At 41.8% G+C, this 25,771-nt stretch overlaps 2 pseudogenes; both read right to left on the reverse strand.

The window, feature by feature from the left end:
• Window positions 1-22,245: 22,245 nt before the first annotated feature.
• On the reverse strand, window positions 22,246-23,175 carry LOC113926836 (annotated as a pseudogene).
• Window positions 23,176-23,265: 90 nt separating this feature from the next.
• LOC113932321 lies at window positions 23,266-24,002 on the reverse strand (annotated as a pseudogene).
• Window positions 24,003-25,771: the final 1,769 nt, after the last annotated feature.

Consider the following 25,771-nt stretch of genomic DNA (forward strand, 5'->3'; position numbering starts at 1 on the left):
TCATCTGAACGGGGGAATTTCCATGTGCATCCCTTCACATTGCATTTGTATGGCTTCTCCCCTGGACCAGAAAAAGAGAGAGATTTGTCATGCTTCCGGGTAGCATGGTACAGGGAAGTGGAAAGTGAATAGAGAAGATAAAGGGTTTGAGCATATTTGAGTGGGAGACGGAGAGAGCCAGAGGAGAGGAGACCAGAGGTGGTAAGCGAAAGGAAGGCAGCGTGAGCTGGAAACACGAGAGAAAAATTGTGAAGGAGTGAAAGGAAGAGAAAAAGAGAAATAGGAAAAGCAAGGGTCAGCAGGAAAGTCAGTGGGGGAATAAGGAGGTTAGGGGTGGGTATCTGTTGGGACTTAGGAGAGGTCCATGAAGTGTCAGTCCCAATAGAGGTAGGGCCAAAACCAACCAACCATAGGAGGGCAAACAAATCCTTCCACTTATTCCCATCATCCCAGCACAGGTAACAACACAAAAGGCTGCAGCCAGATTGGCTTTGGCCCAGAACTATGTAGTCTGTTTCTGGGACTGCTTTATACATCCTTTCAAATAGGCCAACCTTTTCTGGTCTTCTGAAGTCCCAGACTTAGAGGTGTCAACAATCTCAAATGATCCCAAAGTTTTATAAAGGTACATCCCTATCCCTCAGCCCTCACTCACCGGTATGTTTGCGCTCATGGATGCGGAGGTGGGAAGGCTTAGTATATGATTTCCCACAGTTCTGGTATGTGCAAGTGTAGGTCTTCAAAGTGTCAGGATTCTTCTGGAATTGACGACTCTGGGTCTTGATGTTGCACTTCTGCTTTTCTAGGGATTGTCCATGGATCAAATGTGAACTTGAAAAGTACAGGAACCCTGGGTATGGCAGTGATGATGATTGATGTGGCATCATATGGCCTCCATAGAGAGTGTGGTCATCAGCGAAGGTTGTCATATGATCCCCCTTAAGGGTCATCATCTGACCTCCATAGGGGGTCTGGTCACTGCTGTATGTTGTCATCTGGCCCCCAGTGAAGGTCTGGTCACCGGTGAAGGTCATTGTATAGCCCCCTTTAAGAGTTGTCATCTGGCCTCCATAGAAGGTCTGGTCATCATGGCCCCCATAGAGGATCTGGTCCCCACCGAAGGTCATCTGTCCTCCATAAAGCATCTGGTCATCATGAAGCGTCTTCATCTGGCCCCCATATGGGGTCTGGTCCGCACTGAGGGTCATCTGGCCTCCATAGAGGGTCTGGTCACCACTGTAGGTCTCCATCTGGCCCCCACTGAAGGTCTTCTGGTGATGGAAATAGAGGGCCTGGTTACCACTGAGGGTCTTTATCTGCTCTTCACACAGGGTTGTCCTTTGGTTCCAATTCAGGCTATGGTCACCACTGGAAGTCATTGTATGGCCTTCAGTGAAGGTCTGGTTACCACTAACAGTCATATGGCCCTCTTTAAGAGTTACCACCTGTCTTTCATAGAGGATCTGGTCATCACTGGTCATCATCTTCATCTGGCTACCTTCATCGTGGATTGCTATCTTGTTTGCAGTGATAGTTATTTTTTGGCATTCAGTGAACGTTTTTGGGTTGTCAGTAATATCTGTCATCCAGGACATTGTTGTGGGTTTTCTCTCATCAAAGAAGGTCACCTTTTGGTTCATGGAAAAAGTTTCACTTAGGTCTTCAGAGGGGATATTAAGGGCTTTAACAGTGGGTATTGTTGAGTTCTGAATAAGGTCTGTCCCGGGGATGTTAGAACATGCAGAAATCATCATTGTGGATGTCAAAGGAGTCATCACCTTCTGGGTTGATTCCTGTTGGTTGTCCTCACCATGAGCAGTCTGAGGTATACCAAGCTGCGGTTCTGGTGCAGCTGAGGTTCTTGCCTTATATGTCTCAGAGACATCCTTGAGAAACTCCTCAATTTCCTCAATTGTTCGAAGGAAAGAGTCTGTGGAAGTCTCTTTGCTGTTGCTGGATAACTGAACTAGATCTTCCGTTGTGGGATCCTGAAAAAAAGTTAGAAGTTCAGGGGTCTTACCCAGCCCAAATCCCAATTCCATATACCCTTCCTCTCCATCTCTGCTGATCCTTTCCTAGTCTACCCCACCATCATCTCTTGTCTAAACTCCTGCAGTTGCTTCTCATTTGGTCTTCCTGAGTCTGAAATAAGAAGAACAAACACAACATAATAATTATTGGCCATATATGACAAGCCCACAGCTAACATCATACTGAATGATAAAAGGTTGAAAGCTTTTCCTCTCAGACCAAGAACAAGACAAGGGTGCTCTTCTCACCACTTCTATTCATCATGGTACTGGAAATCTTACCCAGAGCAATTAGGCAAGAAAAATAAATAAATGGCACCCAAATCAGAAAGGAAGAAGTAAAATTTTCTTTGTGTACTGATGATATGATCTCATATATAGAAAATCCTAAAGACTCCACCAAAAAAATTGCTAGAACTAATAAACAAATCCAGTCAAGTTGCAGGATATAAAATCAACACACAAAAGTCAGTTGAGTTTCTATACACCAGCAACAAACTATTGGAAAAAAAATTTAAAAAAAATCCCATTTACAAAAACACCAAAAACAATAAAATTCTTGGGAATAAATTTAACCAAGGGTGAAAAACTTGTATTCTGAAAACTGTAAGACACTGAAGGAAGACACAGAAGACACAAACAGAATGCTATCGCCTGTTCTTGGATTGAGAGGATTATTGTTATAATGTCCACACTATCCAAAATGATCTACAGATTCAAAGTAATCCCTAACAAAATTCCAATGTCATTTTTCACAAAAATAGAAAAAACAGTTCCAAAATTCAAATCAAACCACAAAAGATTCAAAATAACAAAAGCAATCTTGAGAAAGAAGAACATAGCTGGAGGGATCACCATTCCTGATTTCAAATTATGTTACAAAGCTTTGGTAATCAAAATAATATGACACTGCCATAAAAACAGACACAAAGACCAATGAAACAGAATTGAGTGCACAGAGATAAGCCCACACATGTAGGTCAACTAATCTTTGACAAGGGTGCCAAGAACACACAACGGGGAAAGGATAGTTTCTTCCATAATGGTGAGAAAACTGGATATGCACGTGCAAAAGAATGACACTAGAGCCCTTTCTTACACCACTCGCAAAATTTACTTAAAATGGATTAAAGACTGGGGTGCCTGGGTGGCTCAGTTGGTTAAGCATCCGCCTTCGGCTCAGGTCATGATCCCAGGACCCTGGGATTGAGACCTGCATTGGGCTCCTGGCTGAGCAGGGAGCCTGCTTCTCGCTCTGCCCCTCCCCACTGCTTGTGCTTGCACTGGCTCTCTCTGTCTGAAATAAATACATAAAATCTTTTAAAAAATGGATTAAAGATTTAAATGTAAAACTTGAATCATAAAACTATTTAGAAGAAAGCATAGTGAAAAAGCTTTTTAACATTGGTCTTGGTAACAATTTTTTGGATGTGATACCAAAAGCTCAAGCAACAACGGCAAAAATAAACAAGTGGGACTACATCAAACTGATAAGCTTCTGTACAGCGAAGGAAATTATCAATAAAGTAAAAAGCAACCTGTGGAATGGGAGAAAATATTTGCAAGCCACCTGTCTGATAAGGGGTTAATATCTAAATATATGAGAAAGTCGTACAACTCAATAGTAAAAAACCAAACAATGCCATTGAAAAATGGACAAAAGACCTAAATAGACGTTTTTCCAAAGAAGGTATACAGATGGCCGACAGGTATAGAAAAAGGTGTTTGTTAATCATCACTAATCATCAGGGAAATGCAAATATAAGCCACAATGAGATAGTACCTCATTGACTGTTAGAATAACTATTATCAAAAAGACAAAAGATAACACAGTTGGGGGAGGATGTGGAGAAAAGGGAACCCTGTGTACTGTTGTTGGAATTCGTAAACTTGGTACAGTCATTATGGAAAACGGTATAGAAGTTCCTCAAAAAATAAATAGTAGAACTACCATCCTCTTCTGTGTATTTATCTGAAAGAAATATAATCAGGATCTCAGAGATATCTGCACATCCATGTTCATTGCAGCATTATTCACAATAGCCAAGATGTGAAAACAATCTAAGTGTCTGTTGACAGGGCGAATGGATAAACAAAGACAATGTGGGGTATAATATATACAATGAAATATTATTCAGCCATTAAAAAGATGGAAATTCTGTCATTTGTGACAACATGGGTGAAACTGAAGGGCATCATGCTACGTGAAATAGGTCAGACAGAGAAAGACAAATACTGTATCACTTTTATGTGGAATATAAAAAAGAAAAGTCTGAACTCAGGGTAGAATGGTGGTTGTTAGGGGATGGGGTGTGGGGAAATGGGAGAGGTTGGTCAAAGGGTACAAACTTGTAGTTATAAGGTGATGAAGTTCTGAAGATCTAATGCACAGCATGGTGGCTGTGCTTACTAATGCTGTATTGTAGACTTGAAGTTTGCTAAAATAGTAGGTCTTAAGGATTCTCACCTACACAAAAAGGTGACCACGTGAGGTGATAGATGTGTTAATCACCTTGATTGCAGTGATCATTTCACAACGTATACACACATCAAATCATCATGTTGTACACTTTGAATAGATTCGAGTTTGTCAATATACTTCAATGAAACTGGAGAAAATAAAAAAAAAGATTTTCCGAAAAGGAAAAAAAGGGAAAGAAGGAAGGATGGTGGGAAAGGAGACAGAGAAAGAAGGAATCAGTCCCCCGGGGCTCTGTGCCTCTTTCTCCAGATGCTGGCTAATTTTTAACCGAACCCACCCACGTCCCTCTGCCTCATCGGCCTCGCGTTCTGCCCATCCTGCCATCTTTTCCACGATGTTTGCAGTCGCCCAGGACCAGGCCGGTGGTCTGGGGCCTCCGGGGCACCAGGCAGGGAGTGGCCATGCCCTCGAGACTTCAGGGACAGCAACCAGCAGGCCCGGCCCTGACAGTGTCTCCTCGGCAGGCCGCGTCCGTCTTTTGGAGGGCACCCCCTTGGGCAGGACAGCCACGCGGGGGTGGGGGTGGAGCGCTCAGAAAACACATCCCCAAAGAAATGAACCATTTCAAATGTTTCGACCCCCACCTCGCCATGAGGGGCTAGGACTCCCGACGGTCCACCTGAAGAGTTTCGGACCCCACCCCCACCCCCAGCACCCGGACTTTTGCCCCTGCGTTTGAAGGGGCAGACTCACCATCAGCGGCTCGAGCGCGTGGACGGAGAGGGTGCTGTCGTGGGCCTGGGTGAACCAGCACTGAGATGCCGGGCGCAGGGCCTGCCTTCATATAGGGCCCGGCCGGATGCGCCAGGCTCGCAGATTCGCGCCTTTGGTCGGCCACGCCCTCCAGGGCGGAGCCCAGGGCACCCATCCCGCCACCTGTGCAGTCTCGACCTCTCCCGGGACTGCGGCTGATCGCGTTACCTGCGAGGCGCCTCCGGATGTTGTTCCAGTCGTTTCCCGAGTGTTCTCACTGGGCGAGGAAGCGATTCGTACGCATTAGCCTGTTCATCCTCACAACGGTCCTGTGAGGTGGATTTTGTAATTGTCGTCCTACGGTGTGAAAACTGAAGCTCAGAGAGGTTAAGTCATTCGCTGGAGTTGAAAAGAAAGCCCATCGCAGAGATTAGAACTAGATCGAAACTCAAATGGTTTTGCGCTTGTAGTGTGTCCTTAAACATACGAGGCTTCAACCCTAAATCCAATTCAGCCACTGAGTTCTGCAGAGTCCATCTCTTTGCTGTAAATTACTAACAAAGCTCTAGTTTCGATCAGGTCACCTAGAAATGGTAATGGCATTCCTGATGCCCAGCTCCCTTCCCCCACTCCTCAGGTCCCGGAGACTGTTTCACCCCAGCAAAATGACACAGGCCTGGGGTGGCATGAGTGACTTCTGACCTCCTCCGGACTCTGCTCTAGGTCTCCGTTTGGTCCCCACCACCGAGGGCCCAGCCGTCACCAACTAGCCTTGGGGCTTTAGCGATTCCCAGAAAGTCCCGCCCTAGGGCCACCCCCTCTCCAGCATCAGGTCTCTAAAATTTTTAACGTGAGTCGCCCACACCCCTTTGCCTGGGGCCTGAGATGGGTTGAGAGGTGGGGGGAGAGGGGCCGCGGGGACTCCCAGACCCTGGCTCCGGCCCTCGGCTGCTGGAAGGCCTCGCTGAGGAACTGCCATCATGGGATAAATGTATAATCCTTACTGGTTTCTCGCCCCCACAATTCCACCTCCCGGCAAGTACTAATCTGCTTTCTCTCACTATACTAATGTTTTTATGTGCTTTTAAATTCATATAAGTGGGGGTGCCTGGGTGGCTCAGGTCATGATCCCAGGATCCTGGGGTCGAGCCCCATATCCCACGCCCTGCTCATCGAGGAGCCTGCTTCTCCCTCTGCCTGCCACTCTCCCTGCTTGTGCTTTCTCTCTGTCAAATAAATAAATTAATTAAATCTTAAAAAAATAAATTCATGTAAGTGTCATTATTCACCACTTATTCTGAAATTTACCTCTTTTCACTGGATGTTATGTCTTGACAACCATTCGTGGCGGATAGGGAATTAGCCTTTTAACTGCTGCTTTTGTCCCTTGTATGAACAGAGAAGTGAGGAGGGGCCTCCAAGGCATCTCAGGGTCGCCAGGAGAGACCGGTTTTTCTGATTTTGAAGCAAGGGAAGTAGGGAAGCGTTTAGGGTGAGCACACTACCAGGGCAAAGGACAGTCGGCTCCTCTGGAGGTTACCTTTGAAGAAGTTGGGAAATTACCATTGAATAAGGGAGGCCAGTCCACTTTCATAGATGCATAGAAAGTAAAGGGCATAAGCCCCTCAAATTCAGTGCTGCCGATCGAATTTGTATTGATCTAATAAAGAAGTAAATAGTTTGAAGAAATTAGTCTTTAGTACTCTGAATCTGAATCTTAAATCTCTATTTGAGAGAAAAAAAAATGTGCCGGGCAAGTGAAAGAAGTAAATTGGACTAGAATGAGTTCTAAAACTTTGGATAAAAGGTAAACATCACACTCTAATGAAAATTTAGAGCTTCATGTAAACTATGTAAACAACTAAGTTATTGAAAACATTTTATTTTATTAACAGATTTTACTTATTTGACACAGAGAGCACACAAGCAAAGGAAGAGGGAGAAGCAGACTCCCCGCCGAGCACAGAACTGAGCTGGGACTCGATCCGACAACCTCAGGGTCATGACCTTAGCAGAAGGTAGCCGCTAAACCAACTGAGCCACCAGGCACCCCTGGTTGTTGGAAACATTTTAAATAGTATTCATCTAATTCCTTTGTCTGAAGAGTGTGCCTGATAAAAGGAAATCTGCCTTTGGCTGTTGGTTCATGTCACTGCTGGGTTGTAGATACAGAATGCAGATGTGCAAGTTGATATCAGGTCAACAGTTACTAGTCATAAAAAAGTTTTTAAAAAACTCTTTTGTACCAAGACTTTTTTTTTTAAGTAGGCTCTCAACCAACGTGAGGCTTGAACTCACAACCCTGAGATCAGGAGTCACATGTTCTACTGACTGAGCCAGCCAGGTGCCCCTGTACTAAGAATTTTTATTTTTTATTTTTTATTTTTTTTAAAGATTTTATTTATTTGAGAGAGAGAATGAGATAGAGCACGAGAGGGGGGAGGGTCAGAGGGAGAAGCAGACTCCCCGCTGAGCAAGGAGCCCGATGTGGGACTCAATCCTGGGACTCCAGGATCATGACCTGAGCCGAAGGCAGTCACTTAACCAACTGAGCCACCCAGGTGCCCCTTGTACTAAGAATTTTAACTGATATTCAGAAAGTAAACGAAATCAAGGAAATCGAAATTTCATCAATATTAATTTAATACACTTAATCAAGGTAAACCCTTTGATAAATTGTTTGGGGGTTCTGGCTTTTTTTTAAAATTTTATTTATTTATTTGAGAAAGAGAAAATGAGAGAGAGAGCACAAGAGAGGGGAGGGTCAGAGGGAGAAGCAGACTCCCCACTGAGCACGGGACTCCATCCTGGGACTTGAGGATGATGACTTGAGCGAAAGGCAGTCACTCAACTGACTGAGCCACCCAGATGCCCGAGTGTGGGGTTTAAATGATGACTGTGACTTCTAGATTTTACCTGTGTGAGAAATAAACATGCAAACAGTTTAATTTATGTAAGACTCTGGATTTGATTTCAATAAAAAGGCTAGATTAAAAGAATCACCTAAATTCCTTAAAATTGCCTTACGAGGCATATAGTTTATTATTATTTACACTAATATGTAGGAATTCTAAATGTAAACACAGGTGTACAATTAAGTTGAATTATAATTTAAATAAATAATACATTTACATGGAAGCAACCTAAGTATTCATCAATAGATGAATGGATAAAGAAGTTGTGGCATACAGGTACAATGGAATATTATTCAGCCATTAAATAAAACAACAAGATCTTGTCATTTGTGGCAAACTGGGTGGACCTAGAGTGTATAATGCTAAGTTAAATAAGTCAGACAGAGAAAGACAAATACCATATGATTTCACTTACATGGGGAATCTAAAAAACGAAACAAATGAATAAACAAAAAAGCAGAATCAGACCCATAAACACAGAGAACAAACTGGTGGTTACCAGAGGGGGGGTGGGTGGGGGTGGAGCAATATGAGTGGGAGACACAGGCTTCCGGTTGGGGAATGAATGAGTCACGGGAATGAAAGGCACAGCACAGGGAGTATAGTCAATGGTACTGTAATAGCGTTGTATGGGGACAGGTGGGAGCTCCGCTTGTGAGCAGAGCACAATGTACAGACTTGTCCAATCACTATGCTGTACACCTGAAAGCAATGTAGCATCGTGTGTCAGCTATATTTCAATTAAAACAAAACTAGTATCTGTTTAAATTTTATCCTTGTAAATCTCAGATGAAAATGAAAATTATGTGAGCCTATGGGATAATGCTAACTGTACTAACAGGGTAAAGGGTTTTTTAAAAAAGATTTATTTATTTATTTTGGAGGGAGGGAGTGTGCAAGCAGGGGGAGGGGCAGAGGGAGAGGGAGAGAGAATCTCAAGCCAACTTCTGTGCTGAGAAGATTATCGCAGCGGTGAAGTGCCCTATCAGAGGTACATCGTATAAACATGACTTACTTCTCTTCTGGGTAGAAATCACCTTCTGGCAACGTGGAAGTTACTCTCTTTGTCTTGACAGTTTTCCCCATGTTGTGGGAATGGCGAAAAAGGCAGTTTTTACTGCATTGTTGAACAATCTGGAAGAATTAGGGGCATAGCAATTTTTTCTTCTAAAAGCAATTTTTTTTTTCTAAAATGTTTTTGAGGAGATTTTGCCACAAACCTTTGGTGATATTCAGTGACTATCTAGGCAGGGGGCACAGGCAAAAAATAATCTGGAAGCAAGAGAAAGCTTGGTTGTGGAGAAAGCAGGGTAAGGAAAAGTCACCAGGAAAAAAATATGGTCAGTTCCCTGCTTCACAACTGAGAGCAAAGGTGACTGAGGATGAGAAATGGCTGGACCCTTGCCTGTGTTATTCGTCAGGACAATTTTTATGACCACCAAACAGAAAGTGACAAGATCATTAGACACTTCTACTCTTTCAAGTGTGAGAAGCCTTCTTGTTTCACAAATGTCTCAAGTTGAACTATCCAAAACTGTAATGCCAGTCAGTCCAGATGGTAACATGCTTGAGGCTAGGATAGGTGCTCGGGTGAGGCCAGCTAGGCAGAAGAGATGAAGGAAAAAGAGCATTTTTCTACCTAGTTTTGAGCACCGATTATGTACCCAGAGCCCAATTCTTTTTCCTTTGAGCTACCAGTCTCTCTCTTTCATACATTTCTTATAATTGCTAACTTTATTATATGTTGACAGTCACATGTGTATATCTACACGTATTTATATAGTCACATCAATGTTTAAATATTAATCAAAGCTTTAAACTTTTTTTTAAAAGATTTTATTTATTTGACAGAGAGATACAGTGAGAGAGGGAACACAAGCAGGGGGAGTGGGAGAGGGAGAAGCAGGCTCCTTACCAAGCAGGGACCTCAATGCGGGACTCGATCCCAGGACGTGGGATCATGACATGAGCCAAAGGCAGATGCTTAATGACTGAGCCACCCAGGCGCCCCAGCTTTAAACTGTTTTAAAAACAAAATTAACTAATATGTCGTGTTCTGGGACAGAGTCACACAAAATAGTCTACTGGTCCACAGAAGCAGCATCTTGTCAGAACGTGTTAGTTTCAGATTCTCTGGGCCTACTCCAGACCTACCAAATCAGAGTCTCTGGAGGTGGGGCCCAGAAATCTGTATTTTGATAAGCTCACCAAGTGATTCTTATAAATGCTGAAGCTAATGCAAAGATGCAGTATTTTAAGGCAATGATTTTAAGACATGGATTGGCTTTACATGACTTAAAAAATAGAATGTGTTGTTTAATTTCCACAGATTCATGAATTTTCCAATTTTCCTTGTGTTCTTAATTTCTAAGTTCATCTTGTCAAGGTCAGAGAAAATGCTTTGTAGGATATCTATTTTTTAAAAGATTTTATTTATTTATTTATTTGTCAGAGAGAGAGAGAGAGCACAAGCAGGGGGAACGACAGGCAGAGGGAGAAGCAGGCTTCTTGCGGAGCAAGGAGCCCGATGCCGGACTTGATCCCAGGACCCTGGCATCACGACCTGAGCTGAAGTCAGATGCTTAGCTGACTGAGCCACCCAGGTGCCCCCTCAAAGTAATATTTTAACTGTAGGAACTATTATTGTTTCATTTTACAGATGAGAAAGCTGGAGTTTGTTTGTTTAAAAGATTTTATTTATTTGTCAGAGAGAGAGAACACATGCCAGAGTGAGCACAAGCACGGGGAGCTGCAGGCAGAGGGAGAAGCAGGCTTCCCGCTGAGCAGGGAGCCCGATGCGGGGCTCCATCCCAGGGTCCTGGGATCATGACCTGAGCCGAAGGCAGACGCTTAACCAACTGAGCCACCCAGGTGTCCCATAGGATATCTATTTTTACAAAATGTATTGAGAATTGATTTGTGACTTAAAGTAGAGTCTATACTGGAGAATGTACCATGGACACTTGAAAAGGAAGTGTATTTTGTTGTTGGGTAAAATGTTCAATAGTTAGAACTGGTTTTGTCTGTGTGTTGTTCAAGTCCTCTCACTCATTCTCTGTCTGGTTGTTTATTGAAGAGTGGGGTATTACAGTCTCCAACAATTATTGTAAAACTGTATTTCTCCCTTCAGTTTTTCAGTTTTTGCTTTTTATATCTTGGTTTGTTATTACATACATAAATGTGTATAATTGTTATATTTTCTTGGTGTATCAAATCTTTTATTAATGCATAACATCTTTCTTTGTCTCTTGTAACCATGGAACCCAACCTGGGATTGAACTCACAACCCTTAGATCAAGGCCTGAGCTGAGAACTGACTGAGTCACCCAGGTGTCCCATCTTGTAACTGTTCTTGATTTAAAGTCTGTTTTGTCTGGTATTAGTTTAGCAATTTCCCCTCCTTCTTGGCTACTATCTGTATAGAATATCTTTTTCTGTTCTTTCACTTTCAATCTATTTGGGTCTTTGGATCTAAAGTGAATTTCTTGTAGACAGTATGTAGTTGGATATGTATTTTAAATCCATTCTACTAATCTCTGGAGAGTTTAATACATTTACATTTAAACTAATTACTGACAAGAAGGGATTCAATTCTACCATTTTGCTTTTTATTTTCTATATGCCTTATAGCATTCCCCCCCCATTTCCTGCACTACTGTCTTCTTTTGTATTTAATTGACTTTTTTGTAGGTTTTCATTTCTTTCTGGTTTTCTTTTGCGTATATTCTATAGCTATTTTCTTTGTGGCTACCATGGGGACTATCTTTAACCTCTCAAAGCTTTAATGTTCTAATTTGAATTTATACCAGCTTAACTTTAATAGCATATAAAAACTGAGCTCCTATGTAACTTCATTCCCCTTTCAGGAAGAGCTAATGAGAATGATATTGCCTGAGTTGAGGCATGTTTAAAATTGCTTTCCTATAGGCTTGGTATTACAGGTAAACTGTCCCACAATATCTCTCCTTTTATAGATGCTATTCCACTGTCTTTTTGTACTGAATGTTTATGTCAGGAACATAATGTTGTACTGATTTTCCTCTTGTTAAATGACTTGGTCTTTCTGCTTAGAATCCATAAGAATTTTTTTAATCTTTAAAGTCTGATAATTCTACCTGTCCTGAGTCAATTTCTTCAAGGCAAATGTGGTGCTTTTAAACTATAATAAAATATATACACTTGGAGCCTATTTAATTTCAAAACGTTTTTTAAATTAGAATTTAAAAAATTAGTTCCTTTCCACTGTTTTCTTTTCTTTCTCAGAGACTCCAATTATACATCTGTTGATCCTCCTTGCCTATATTCTGTATCAATCACTTTCTGATCTTTTTATTTATTTATTTTTTGAACTTTTAAACATTTTTTTATTTAACTTTCTAATCTTTTAAAAAAACTTTTTATTTTTGAATCGTTTTCTTGGCTCTTTTCACTTATATTCTCTATATTCTTTACTGTATTTTCAGCTAATTTATTCTCCCTTGGACATCCTGTAATTTAATCTTCATTTCTGAGATAATTTTACCTTTGTCAGTCTCTTTCCTGAGCTAATCAACTCCATTTTACATCGTCCTCTGGTTTGGTCTATTTTGTATTTTTTGCATTTCTGTTTCTTGTGATCCGTGCTCCACCCCCCACCCCCAGCCATATCTACAATTGCTTTGTAAAGTATTCTAAATTCAGGTTGCATCATTGTTTTGCAATTTTCCTCTGCTGTATGATAGGAATTTTTCTGAGTGTTTCCATCTGACAACACATAATTGATTTTCATTTTTAACACTTACTGTATCTTTGTATGTATGCTTGATTTTATTTATTTATTTATTTATTTATTTATTTATTTATTTATTTAGGTTTGTATTTGGAATGTGTTGGGTTTTTTGGGACCATTTATTTGAAGGAGGAATTTCTGGATGATAAAGAGGGAAGGTTTAAATATTTTTACTAATGTTCAACTCAAGAGTTCCCTCTTCCATTGCCACAGCGTAGGGTTGTTTCTTTAATTTAAGATACCTTTATTTCTGGTCAGACTTTCTCTGATCCTTAGATCTCACCTATTTAAGAACAATCCTTATTCTGAGCTCCTTCTTTCTTTTTCTTCACCATCTACTGAGGCTTTCTGGGGCCACTGCTATCTTTCAGGGTGCCACTCCTTTTCTCCCTTAGAAGTAGTACCTTCCAAAGATCTCAGGCACTTTCCAAGCCACTTTCTATGACTTCTCTTACAGAGAAGTCTCAGATCTGCTCTCAGTAGTTCCCTTCAGGGAGGGTTCCTCTCCTTTGAGAGGTGAATCTTGTTGATATACCTATGTTCTGCTACTGGTAGGACCACCCACATTCTCCACTCTTGTACAGCCACATCTATGTGGGCTCCAGCACCAATTCTGCTAGTCTCTGGCATTTATCTCACTCCTGTTCTCTTAAATTGGAATGTGTAGTTTTTCCTGTTTGTGAGTTACACTATGAGGATAAGTTCTGGGTATTTTTATTTGCTCTCAATTTTCTATTTGATGTTTAAAGATTGTATTTATTTATTTGACTGAGAGAATGAGAGAGAGAGCACAAGCATGGGGAGTGGCAGGCAGAGGGAGAGGGAAAAGCAGGCTGCCGCTGAGCAAGGAGCCCAACGTGGGGCTCGATCCCAGGATCCTGGGATCATGACCTGAGCCGAAAGGAGCTGCTTAACTGACTGAACCACCCAGGTGCCCCACAGCATTCTTTCTTGATTAAAACTCTTCACAGTGTAGGGATAGAGGGTACATAACTCAATATCATAAAAGCCATCTCTAAAAAACCCACAATAAATATCATTCTCAATGGGGAAAAACTGAGAGCTTTTCCCCTAAGGTCAGGAACATGGCAGGGATGTCCATTATCACCACTGCTATTCAACATAGTACTAGAAATCCTAGCCTCAGCAATCAGACAATAAAAATAAATAAAAGGCATCCAAATCAGCAAAAAGTCAAACTTTCACTCTTTGCAGATGATATGATACTTTATGTGGAAAACCCAAAAGACTCCACCCCAAAATTGCTAGAACTCATACGGGAGAATTCCAGTAAAGTGGCAGGATATAAAATCAATGTATGGAAATCAGTTGCAATTTCTATACACCAACAATGAGACAGAAGAAAGAGAAATTTTTTTAAAGATTTTATTTATTTATTTATTTGAGAGAGAGAGAATGAGAGGCAGAGAGCATGAGAGGGAAGAGGGTCAGAGGGAGAAGCAGACCCCCCGCTGAGCAGGGAGCCTGATGCGGGACTCGATCCCAGGACTCCAGGACCATGACCTGAGCTGAAGGCAGTCGTTCAACCAACTGAGCCACCCAGGCGCCCAGAAGAAGAAAGAAAAATTAAGGAGTCGATCCTATTTACAATTGCACCCAAAACCATAAGATACCTAGGAATAAATCTAACCAAAGAGGCAAAAGACCTGTACTCAGAAAACTATAGAATACTCATGAAAGAAATTGAGGAAGACACAAAGAAATGGAAAAACGTTCCATGCTCATGGATTGAAAGAGCAAATATTGTTAAAATGTCTATGCTAATTAGAGCAATCTACACTTTTAATGCAATTCCTATCAAAATACCATCCACTTTTTTCAAAGAAATGGAACAAATAATCCTAAAATTTGTATGGAACCAGAAAAGACCCTGAATAGCCAAAGGAATGTTGAAAAAGAAAACCAAAGTTGGAGACATCACAATTCTGGACTTCAAGCTCTATTACAAAGCTATAATCATCAAGACAGTATGGTACTGGCACAAAAACAGACACATAGATCAATGGGATAGAATAGAGAAGCCAGAAATGGACTCTCAACTCTATGGTCAACTAATCTTCGACAAAGCAGAAAAGAATATCCAATGGAAAAAAGATATTCTCTTCAACAAATGGTGTTTCGGAAAATTGGACAGCCACATGCAGAAGAATGAAACTGGACCATTTCCTTACACCATACACAAAAGTAGACCCAAAATGGATGAAAGACCTAAATGTGAGACAGGAATGAAAAGAACATAGGCAGCAACCTCTTCCACCTCGGCCACAGCAACTTCTTGCTAGACACATCTCCAAGGGCAAGGGAAACAAAGGCAAAAATGAATTATTGGGACTTCATCAAGATAAAAAGCTTTTGCACAATAAACAGTCAACAAAACCAAAAGACAACGGACAGATGGCAGAAGATATTTGCAAATGACATATCAGATAAAGGGCTAGTATCTGAAATCTATAAAGAACTTATCAAATTCAATACCCAAAGAACAAATAATCCAAACAAGAAATGGGCAGAAGATAGGAACAGACATTTCTGCAAAGAAGACATCCAGATGGCCAATGGACACGTGAAAAAGTGCCCCAAATCACTCGGCATCAGGGAAATACTTGCTCAACATCACTCAGCATCAGGGAAATCAAAACCACAATGAGGGGGTGCCTGGGTGGCTCAGTCGTTAAGTGTCTGCCTTCAGCTCAGGTCATGATCCCAGGGTCCTGGGATCGAGTCCCACATCAGGCTCCCTGCTCAGCGGGAAGCCTGCTTCTCTCTCTCCCACTCCCCTGCTTGTGTTCCTGCTCTCGCTGTCTCTGTCTCTGTCAAATGAATAAATAAAATCTTAAAAAAAACCCAAACAAGCCACAATGAGATATCACCTCACACCAGTCAGAATGGCTAAAATTAACAAGTCAGGAAACGACAGATGTTGGTGAGGATGCGGAGAAAGGGGAACCGTCCTACACTGTTGGGGGGAATGCAAGCTGGTGCAGTCACTCTGGAAAACAGTATAGAGTTTCCTCAAAAAGTTGAAAATGGAGCTATCCTATGACCCAGCAATTGCACTACTGGGTATTTACCCCAAAGATACAAATATAGTGATCCGAAGGGGCACCTGCACCCCAATGTTTATAGCAGCAATGTCCACAATAGCCAAACTATGGAAAGAGCCCAGATGTCCATCAACAGATGAATTGATAAAGAAGATGAGGTATACACACACACACACACACACACACACACACACACACACACACAATGGAATATTATGCAGCCATCAAAAAAAGAAATTTTGCCATTTGCAACAACGTGGATGGAACTAGAGGATATTGTGCTAAGCAAAATAAGTCAGCAGAGAAAGACAAGTATCATATGATCTCACTGATATGTGGAATTTAAGAAACAAGGCAGAGGATCATAGGGGAAGAGAGAAAAAATGAAACAAGACGAAACCAGAGAGGGAGACAAACTATAAGAGACACTTAATCTCAGGAAACAAACTGAGGGTTGCTGGAGCAGAGGGGGGTGGGTGGGATGAGGTGGCTGGGTGATGGACATTGGGGACGGTATGTGCTATGGTGAGTGCTGTGTGTTGTGTAAGACTGATGAATCACAGACTTGTACCCCTGAAACAAATAATACATTATATGTTAATAATAAAATTTTTTTTTAATTTAAAAAAAGAAAAAGAAATACGTTGCCTTTCTTCGTCAGTAGGAAACTACTTATTCTGGTGGAAAATTCATGGGTAAAGTGTATAGGTTTTTTTTTAAGTTCAGGATGGGATGTGTGATCATATTTCTTTTTTTTTTTTTCTTTTTCTTTTTGATCATATTTCTATTCTGAGTGTATCTTTTAAAATCATGGATGAGAGGTGCCTGGGTGGCTCAGTTGGTTAAGCCTCTGACTCTTGATTTTGGCTCAAGTCATGATCTCGGGGTCATAAGATTGAGCCCCATGTTGGGCTCCAGGCTCAGTGTGGAGTCTGCTTGTCCCTCCCCCTCTGCTACTCCACCCCCCCACTCTCTCTCTCTCTCAAATAAATAAATAAATAAAATCTTTTTAAAAAATCATGGATGAATTGGGTCTGCTTATTTGAAAGGTCATTTCCACATGGCAGAACCTGTAGATCACTATGGTCTTTGTGTCTTCCACACACTAGGTGACACCTAAGCCAAGGAACTGTCACCATGTTTCATTTCTGATAAGTTTTGACAAGTCTGTCTTCAGAAAAAAAAATTTTTTTGAAGATTTTATTTATTTATTTGACAGAGAGAGACACGGCAAGAGAGGGAATACAAGCAGGGGGAGCGGGAGAGGAAGAAGCAGGCTTCCCACTGAGCAGGGAGCCCGATGCGGGGCTCGATCCCAGGACCCTGGGATCATGACCTGAGCCGAAGGCAGGTGCTTAATGACTGAGCCACTCAGGTGCCCTTGTCTTCAGAAAATTTTAATGCTATGGGAATTTCTAATTAAATTGTGATTTCTACCTCTCTCAACGCAAATGTTACCTCAGGGCCTCTCTGTTTTTAATTAAATCCTTCCTTTACTGTCAACCCATTGAGTCATAATTCCCTTTAAAAATCTGCACCAGGAGACCTGGTGGAGAATTTCTAGAGGACACACCACACCCCCAGGGCAAGAGGCTTCTGTGTTAGTAGCTCTGACTAAATCTCCAGTGTCTACTTCCAAAAATTCTGTTTCAGTGATCTTTAAAAAACAAGAATTCTTCCTTCTGTGCCTCTTTCCTTCTGGTCTTGACATAGTAGGTCGAATTATTTGTTGTGTTTCACCAGCTAAAATGGGTTTTGGGTAGGATTCTTCCAGAAGCCCCCTCTCAGGCAAGGACCTATATGTAAGTGGCTTATTAAGGAAAATTCTCAGGAGAACCAGTGAGGGAATGGTGAAGTAGCTTCCCAAAGGGGCTGGGACCAAGAGTGAGGTTGCATGTGATGTCTCAGACACACCTGGTCCTGCTGTGACCTCTAGGGCAACAATTAGGCTTCAGAGTTTGTTCTGTCCTAAAGACACAAGCTTTTTTTTTTTTTTTTAAGATTTTATTTATTTATTTGAGAGAGCACAAGCAGGGGGTGGGAGTGGAGGGCAGGGGCAGAGGGAGAGGGAGAAGCAGGCTCTCGGCTGAGCTGGAAGCCTGATGTGGGGCTCAATCCCAGGACCCTGGGATAATGACCTGAGCCGAAGGCAGATGCTTAACCACTTAACTGACTGAGGTGCCACGCAGGCACCCCAAGACATAGGCTTTTGTACTCCCAGCCAATGACTGGTTAAGGGCCGCCTGGGGTGGGGGTCAAGTGGACTTGTAAGACTCCCAGGCACTTCCAACCCTCTGCAAGGTGGGATGAACTGAAATGGCGTGTGGGGGTGGGGGAGGGGGAGGGGCAGTAGGAGTCCAGTGCCCAAGGACAATCCTCAGACAACTCCAAGTAAGGGTAAGCTTTTAGCCGCAAAGCATGGCGAAGCTGGAGGAAGGGTGCACAGAGCTGATAAAGGGGAACTGAGAGCATGGACTGGGGGAGCCCTGAAGTGACCACTTCTTGCAGATAAATCTATTCTCAAAGCACCTGTTATGAGCTGAATTGTGTCCCCCTCAAATTTGTATGCTGAATTCCTGACCCCAGTACCTCAGAATATGACTGTATTTGGAGACAGTCTTTAAAGATGTAATTAAGTTAAAATGAGGACATTAGGATGAGCCCTAATCCAATCTGACTGGTATCTTTATAAGGAGATTTTGACACAGACGGATATACAGAGAAGACCCTGGAGAGAAGACGGACATCTACAAGCCAAGGAGAGAGGTTTCAGAAGAAACCCATCCTGACACACCTTGATCTCAGACTTCCAGCTTCTAGAACTATGAGAAAACAAACCTCTACTGTTTAAGCCACCCAGTTGGCTACGGCAGCCCTAGCAAACCAATATAGTATCCTTTGCATCTGGAAGCAGAAGGTATCCTTTTTGTAATTATATTACTTTTAAAGCAAAAAAAACCAAAAATTCAAATGAGAGGCTTTCTGTACCTAGATACCTTGTAGGAAAGCCACAAAGTTAGTAAAAATACTTATATTGTAATTCAGTATTTCTCCTCTGTTAATGAAATGATTTTGCCTTAATTTCCACTTGCCCCTAATTCAGCCACAACACTGTCCAACATGCCAACTACTGCTAAATATTTCAAAATCGCAGACATAGATTCTACCTTTGTTCCGATCTACATAAAAAACATTCCAGGGGTGCCTGGGGAGCTCAGTTGGTTAAGTGTCTGCCTTCGGCTCAGAGTCCTGGGATCAAGCCCCATGTGGGGCTCCCTGCTCAGCGGAGAGCCTGCTTCTCTTAGTGCTCTCTCTTTCGTGTTCTCTCCCTCTCTCGTGTTCTCTCTTTCAAATAAATAAAATCTTAAAAAAAAAAATTCCAAGGCCTATTTTACCAAATGCTTTAAAAAGTTTTAAATAATATTGTATTTCCTGGTTGCTTAGTCTCATTCAACATAATGGTGATCTATTGCTCTTCCTTCCTTCAGCAGATGCCTGCAAACAGAACAACTATCTTTCCTGTATAGCCTAAAAGAGCCACAATGCTTTTGTGAAAAAAAATTATAGTTATGGTGCCTGGAATCCACTACCTGGAACATAATATCTCTGCATGGGAACAGCATCTCTACAACAACCAAGAAACAGCTATTTTTGAGAAATCCAGACATATTACAATTTCACAGATGTAGTCTTTATTGGGTATGATTGGAAATGTTCTTTTCCTTTCATGAATAAGAATAAGAGAAAGCTATGACTAACGGAATTCCATATTCACAATTTTTTTTTGCATTTAAATTAACATTATTGGTAAGTATGAGATATCAGGACTGTATAAGGCACTTAACAAGCCTTGGTCGGTGGTGCTTCCAGAGACATGGTGAGCAGGGGAAATAAATCAAAATCAGAATAAGTGTCTATTCCTTTGGGGTCAAATCACTACCACTTTATGATGTGATCAACCTGCCCCAAGGTGCCTGACTGTCCCCAAGTGCATGTGGCTAAAAGTTAGTCACTTTGCTGGCACACCGGGCAACAGTAATGGCAGTAAGCACATTCAACCTTGGTAAGGGGAAGTCCATGTCATTGAGCCCATTTTATTTATGAATCCATGGAGCAAGTTCTGGGGTGACTAAGAGAGGAGGCTGACCTCCAGAGAACAGATCCTCTTGTCTTCCAGACTGTGGAAAGTCCCCTCCATTTTGAAGATTCACAAGATGCATAAATACATTTACAGTTTGGACCAATTTTAAGAGGATCTTGAATCCAACTACATACCTCTTGTCCCATCTTCCTTGTCATCCATTTTCTCATCTTGCCCCTTCCAAGTCCCTGACCATACACCTAGCAATTTGCCACCCTTTTTGTATCACTGTAGGACCTTATCTCGGGTCAGCTTCCCTAATAGGAAAAGTGGACAACAAGATGTGTTACCTGAACGTCTACCCACTAGAAGGAGTTTTCTTCTCTACAGTCCTTCAAGGATGTTCTGAATATAATATAATGGCACATATAGTATGATAGCATACTTTTGGCCACCGCCAGCGTCCTGTACCGAGTATTCTCTAAAGGCTAAAAGCTTTCCCTCTTAGCTCACTGATCATAGGAAGCTCTCTGTGAGGTCCTAGGTATAGGCTGAGCATGGACGACATATGATAGGAGTGGATGTACTGGGAACGGAAGCAGCTCCTGCAGCTTACCTGTATGTTCAGACTTGGGCCTGGTCTTCTAAGTACCACTTGTAATTAATGGACGATGTGCACTCTAGTGTATGGTTTGGGATCAGTTCGGGCTATATAGTCACCAAATATTTCATGGTTAAGTGTTTTTATACTGTCCTGGAGTCTAGTAGCAAACCAGGTGCTAGTTTTCAAAAGAGCCATTTGCTGAAGAGGTGTTTTCTCAATGATACTCCATTAGGGCAAAGCTAGCTTCACCTGGCAATTTCAAATGATTGTCCTCCTGGCCTTAAGGTACATATGTTTCTATCACATCAGTATATCTCAAACCAAAGGCCACCAGCCCCCATCTTTACTTTGCTCTAATTGGTCAAATAAGAGATTATCTCATGCCTCAATTTCCCCCCCACCTGCTCTCCCCACCCACTGATTTAAAAAAAAAAAAACCAAAATGAAGAAGAAATAAAGGATGGAGGGTTAGAGAGCCCTTTGGGAAATTTTCCTATATTGGGCTCTGGATCCCATAAAACTGCCATATAAGTATTTATCCTTCTCATGGGAAGCATATGGGATTAACAGACTGTGACAATGGTCTTTTATTTTTCCATAATATTTTAACTTCTATCTGTTAAAAGCCTTTCAAGACCAAAGAAAGCAACTTAAAGAAAGCAATTTATATTATAAAACTTTTATTTGATCTAACACTTGATCTTGCTCTTTTGAGTTCAATGGCTTCACCAGGGGAGATGTGAGTGAGGGAATTCATACCTTTTTATTATGGAAAGTTTCAAACATACATAGAGAGAATGGAATCCTGAGCCTCCACGCACCCACCACCCAGCTTCAATGATTATCTACACTCGGTTCCTCTTATTTATATTTTGTCCTTCTCACCACTAGTTTTTTTTTCTTTTGCTAGAGTATTTTAAAACAATCCAAGACATTATATCATTTCACTTGTAAATACTTGGGTAAAAATCTCTTATCACATACAGATTAATTTTATAACCATAACATAACCATAATTTTATTATACCCAGCAAAATTAATAATTCCTTAATTCATCTCAAAATCAGTCTGTGTTCAATTTTCCCCAATTGTCTCAAAATGTCTTTTTATAGTTGGCTTATTTAAATCAGGATCTAAACATAATCTACATATTGCATTTGGTTGGTAGGTATCTTTAGCCTCTCTTTTAAAAAAAGTTAAATACAGGCTTTCTATTGAAGTAATTTGTATTTCTTCCTAGTTCCTAAAATAGACATTTCTAAACCGAACAAAAAAGGCTTCGCTGAAGAGCCATGTATTAGACTTTCAGACTGGTGTAAGAAAACTGATAAATGAATAAGTGAATTTGAATAAATTAAGGTGCACATTCAGAACAGAACGGTAGCTTTTAGTTAGAGACACGCAAACCAAAGGCAAAAGCCTGCCAAGATGAAGGCAGGTTTTTCATTGTTATTTATTTATTTATCTTTTACTGCTCCAGTCAATGAAAGGAAAACTTGACTGAGGCCCCAGGGCCTGGGCCTGGGGTAGGAGGCCGCTCCCACAGCCAAGGAAGAGCAGGTGCAGGGGCCTTAATTGATCTTCTTCTTGGGGCCAGATTGCTGGCGTTAGCTGCATTTCTTGAAGCGGGGTGACAGCGCCGGGGTGCGGGCGAACGTCACATGTCTGCCGATTATCTTGTCGCAGTTGTATTTCTGGGCCAGTGGGTGAAGAGAAGTCTCCATGATGCCACCTCGCAGGCGAAGCACCAAGTGCAGGGCAGACTCTTTCTGGATACTGTAGTCTGAGACAGTGCCGCCGGCCTCCTGCTGATTGCCCGCAAAAATCCCCCGCTGCTGGGCAGGCAGAATGCCCTCCTTGTCTTGGATTTTGTCTTTGACCTTCTCAGTGGTGTCACTGGGCTCCATCCACCTCGAGGGTGACGGTCTTGCCGGCTAGGGTCTCCACAAAGATCTGTAACTCTGCGTCTGCCACAAGACCGCCTCCTTGAAGAGGAAGAGTCTTTTTTTTATTTTTTAAAAAATAAGTACACCTGGGTGGCTCAGTCATTAGGCGTCATGACCCTTTAGGTAGGGTCATGATCCCAGAATCCTGGGATTGAGTTCCATATGGGGCTCCCTGCTCAGGTGGGAGCTTGCTTGTGCTTGAGCACTCTCTCTTTCTGCCAAATAAATAAAAGATCTTAAATATATATATATATATACATACACATACATATACACACTATGTGTTTTCTTTGTTTCCCTTTAATTTCATGCAGTGTTCATCTTGATATTATATAAAGTGCATTGCCAAACTAGAATACAAGCTTTTTAAAAGTTTAACGGATATTTGATGCAATTAAAAAAAAAGATGGCAGAGAAAGTTCCCTTTGGTTTAAAGTCTTACACCAAAAAAAAAAAAAAAAACACAACCCTTTCTTATACATACACAAGCAGTGTTTCCTTTTTGCCTTCGCATACGTTAGTGTAAGATATTACTGCAAAATCAGGTGACTCCAGGGCAAACACTTGGGCACAGAGCAGGGTGACAGTCATTGTAAGGAATTGCTTTTTTTCCTGTGCGAGAAGCCACTCTTGTGTTGGCAGTTTTCCCGGGGAGGAAGTGGAAGGCTTTGGTGAAGATTGTCACCCATCTCCAAGGCCAAGTTGAAAATGACTTTAGGATGTCATTGCAAAAGCGACATAGGCGGAAGAGCTGTTTCAAATGTTCTTATAACCGAACTTTAGGAAATCACACTTTGTAAAGAGGTGCAAGAAAACCAAACACACAGACACCCAAAGTAGGTGTCTCTCCAAAGAAAAACAGAGATGTTCCCAATCTGTTTGCCAGGAGGCTTAGGCACCCCTTGGCATGTTGTGTATATGCGCTTCTGCTTCTCAGAGGTGGAAGAGTGGAGGCTCTCTTATTAGGAGAATACTATGTTCAGTGCTCCCTAAGACAGTTTTCTAGGCAGGATCAAACTGAAGAGAAAAGGAATTCATGAAGCACACCCAAGAATTTTGTCACAGTAAAGAATTGTCAGTCCCAATAAAGAATGTGGAAAAACTGCTAGAAGCAGCTTTTTTTCTAGGAGATCAATGTAAGCCAGTGCACCTGCCCCCTGTTTTGCCGAGAGTTCATAGTCAGATCTGTATTTGTGTTCTTAAAAAATTTAGTGTTTTTGCCAGCTGAGAAGTAATGTCGTCGGTGGTCAAAATTGGTACCTCTCCTCTTGAACCTCTCTGTATATTATCTATGATACTGATTTCAAGAGTGCACCAGAAAATTTGTCCTAACCCATCATCACCAGGGACTCACTGTGTACAGTGAGAATGGCCTCCCGACCACTATTTCCCCAGCAGCTGAGCTCCAAGGCCACCATCTTGCTGGGGCTGAACTTCGCCACTCTTAAATCTCTATCAATCAAATAGATTGACCACTCTTTCTTTGTTACTGGATTCATTTTGGTTTTGTTTTATGCCATTTATTTATTGAAGAAACTGGGTACTTTGTCATGTGGGATTTCTCACATTATGGATTTAGTTTTGTAATCTTGTGATGTCATTTAACATATTTTTCTATCCTCCATATGCTTTATAAACTGATACCTGCATTTAGAGGCTTGATGATCTTTGTTTTTGTCATGAATACTTTGTAAGTGGTGCACTATAGGTTCTACCACATCAGATCAGGAGGCACAGGGCGTTGTCCAACTTGCAGTGAGGTTGAGATTAATCAGTGAGTTCAGGAGATTCCAGCCTGGTTTAAAGTTTGTCATCAACTTTCCACCCAAAACTTTTATTTTATTTTTTAAAAGATTGTATTTATTTGTCAGAGAGAGAGAGAGCACAAGCAAGGGGAGCTGTAGGCAGAGGCGTCCCCACCCAAAACTTTTAATAATAATTGATGACCATTGCCTAGATCCATTATTTCATAAAGGAGTGCAAAATAGTGATTTTTCTGTTTCCACCATTTTTTTGGCATTTATTAACTGTGGTTTTTCTATAAATTACTTTCTCTCATCATTGATTCCAACAGTCTGAAATATAAGACATGCAGGAAAGGCACTTGGATCCTTCCCCTAAAAAAAAAAAATTCAACTTTCAGAATAACGAGATCATACTCTAGCAATGTCCAGGGGTGGTCAATGAGGTTTTTGGGTTTTTTAAGGCACTACATTTTGGGGTGGGCTTATTATGCAGCAATAGGTATTCAAAACAATGAATCACAAAGAATCAGCATGTAGCGATGAGGTTTCAAAAAATTATTAGCATTATGAGGGGCGCCTGGGTGGCTCAGTCGTTAAGTGTCTGCCTTCGGCTCAGGTCATGATCCCAGGGTCCTGGGATCGAGCCCCGCATCGGGCTCCCTGCTCGGCGGAGAGCCTGCTTCTCCCTCTCCCACTCCCCCTGCTTGTGTTCCCTCTCTTGCTGTGTCTCTCTCTGTCAAATAAATAAAACCTTTAAAAAAAATTATTAGCATTATGAACCCATGGACATTTATATATTCCAATATTTTTCTTTTTTTAAAAAAGATTTTATTTGTTGGGGCACTTGGGTGGCTCACTTGGTTAAGCCTCTGCCTTCAGCTCAGGTCATGATCTCAGGGTCCTGGGATGAAGTCCCACATCAGGGTCCCTGCTCAGCGGGGAGTCTGCCTTTCACTCTCCCTCTGTGCTCTCTCCCTCTGTCTCTCTCAAAAAAATAAATAAAGGGGCACCTGGGTGGCTCAGTAATTCAGCGTCTGCCTTTGGTTCAGGTCATGGTCCCAGAGTCCTGGGATTGAGCCCCGCATCGGGCTCCCTGCTCCTCGGGAAGCCTGCTTCTCCCTCTCCCACTCCCCCTGCTTGTGTTCCCTCTCTCACTGTGTCTCTTTCTGTCAAATAAATAAATAAAATCTTAAAAAAGAAAAGAAAAGAAAAGCTACAAAAAAGAAAGTTGTTTTTTAAAAAAAATAATAAAATTAAATAAAATCTTTAAAAAAATATTTTGTTTGTTTATTTGAGATAGAGAGTGAGAGAGAGAGCAGGAGTTGGGGGGGGATGGGAGAGGCAGAAGCAGACTCCCCACTGAGCAAGGAGCCAGATGTGTGGCTTGATTCCAGGACCCCAGGACCCCAGGACCCCAGGACCCCAGGACCATGACCTGAGCC

Source organism: Zalophus californianus, chromosome 4 (genome assembly GCF_009762305.2).
Source record: "Zalophus californianus isolate mZalCal1 chromosome 4, mZalCal1.pri.v2, whole genome shotgun sequence".
Classification (NCBI taxonomy): domain Eukaryota; kingdom Metazoa; phylum Chordata; class Mammalia; order Carnivora; family Otariidae; genus Zalophus; species Zalophus californianus.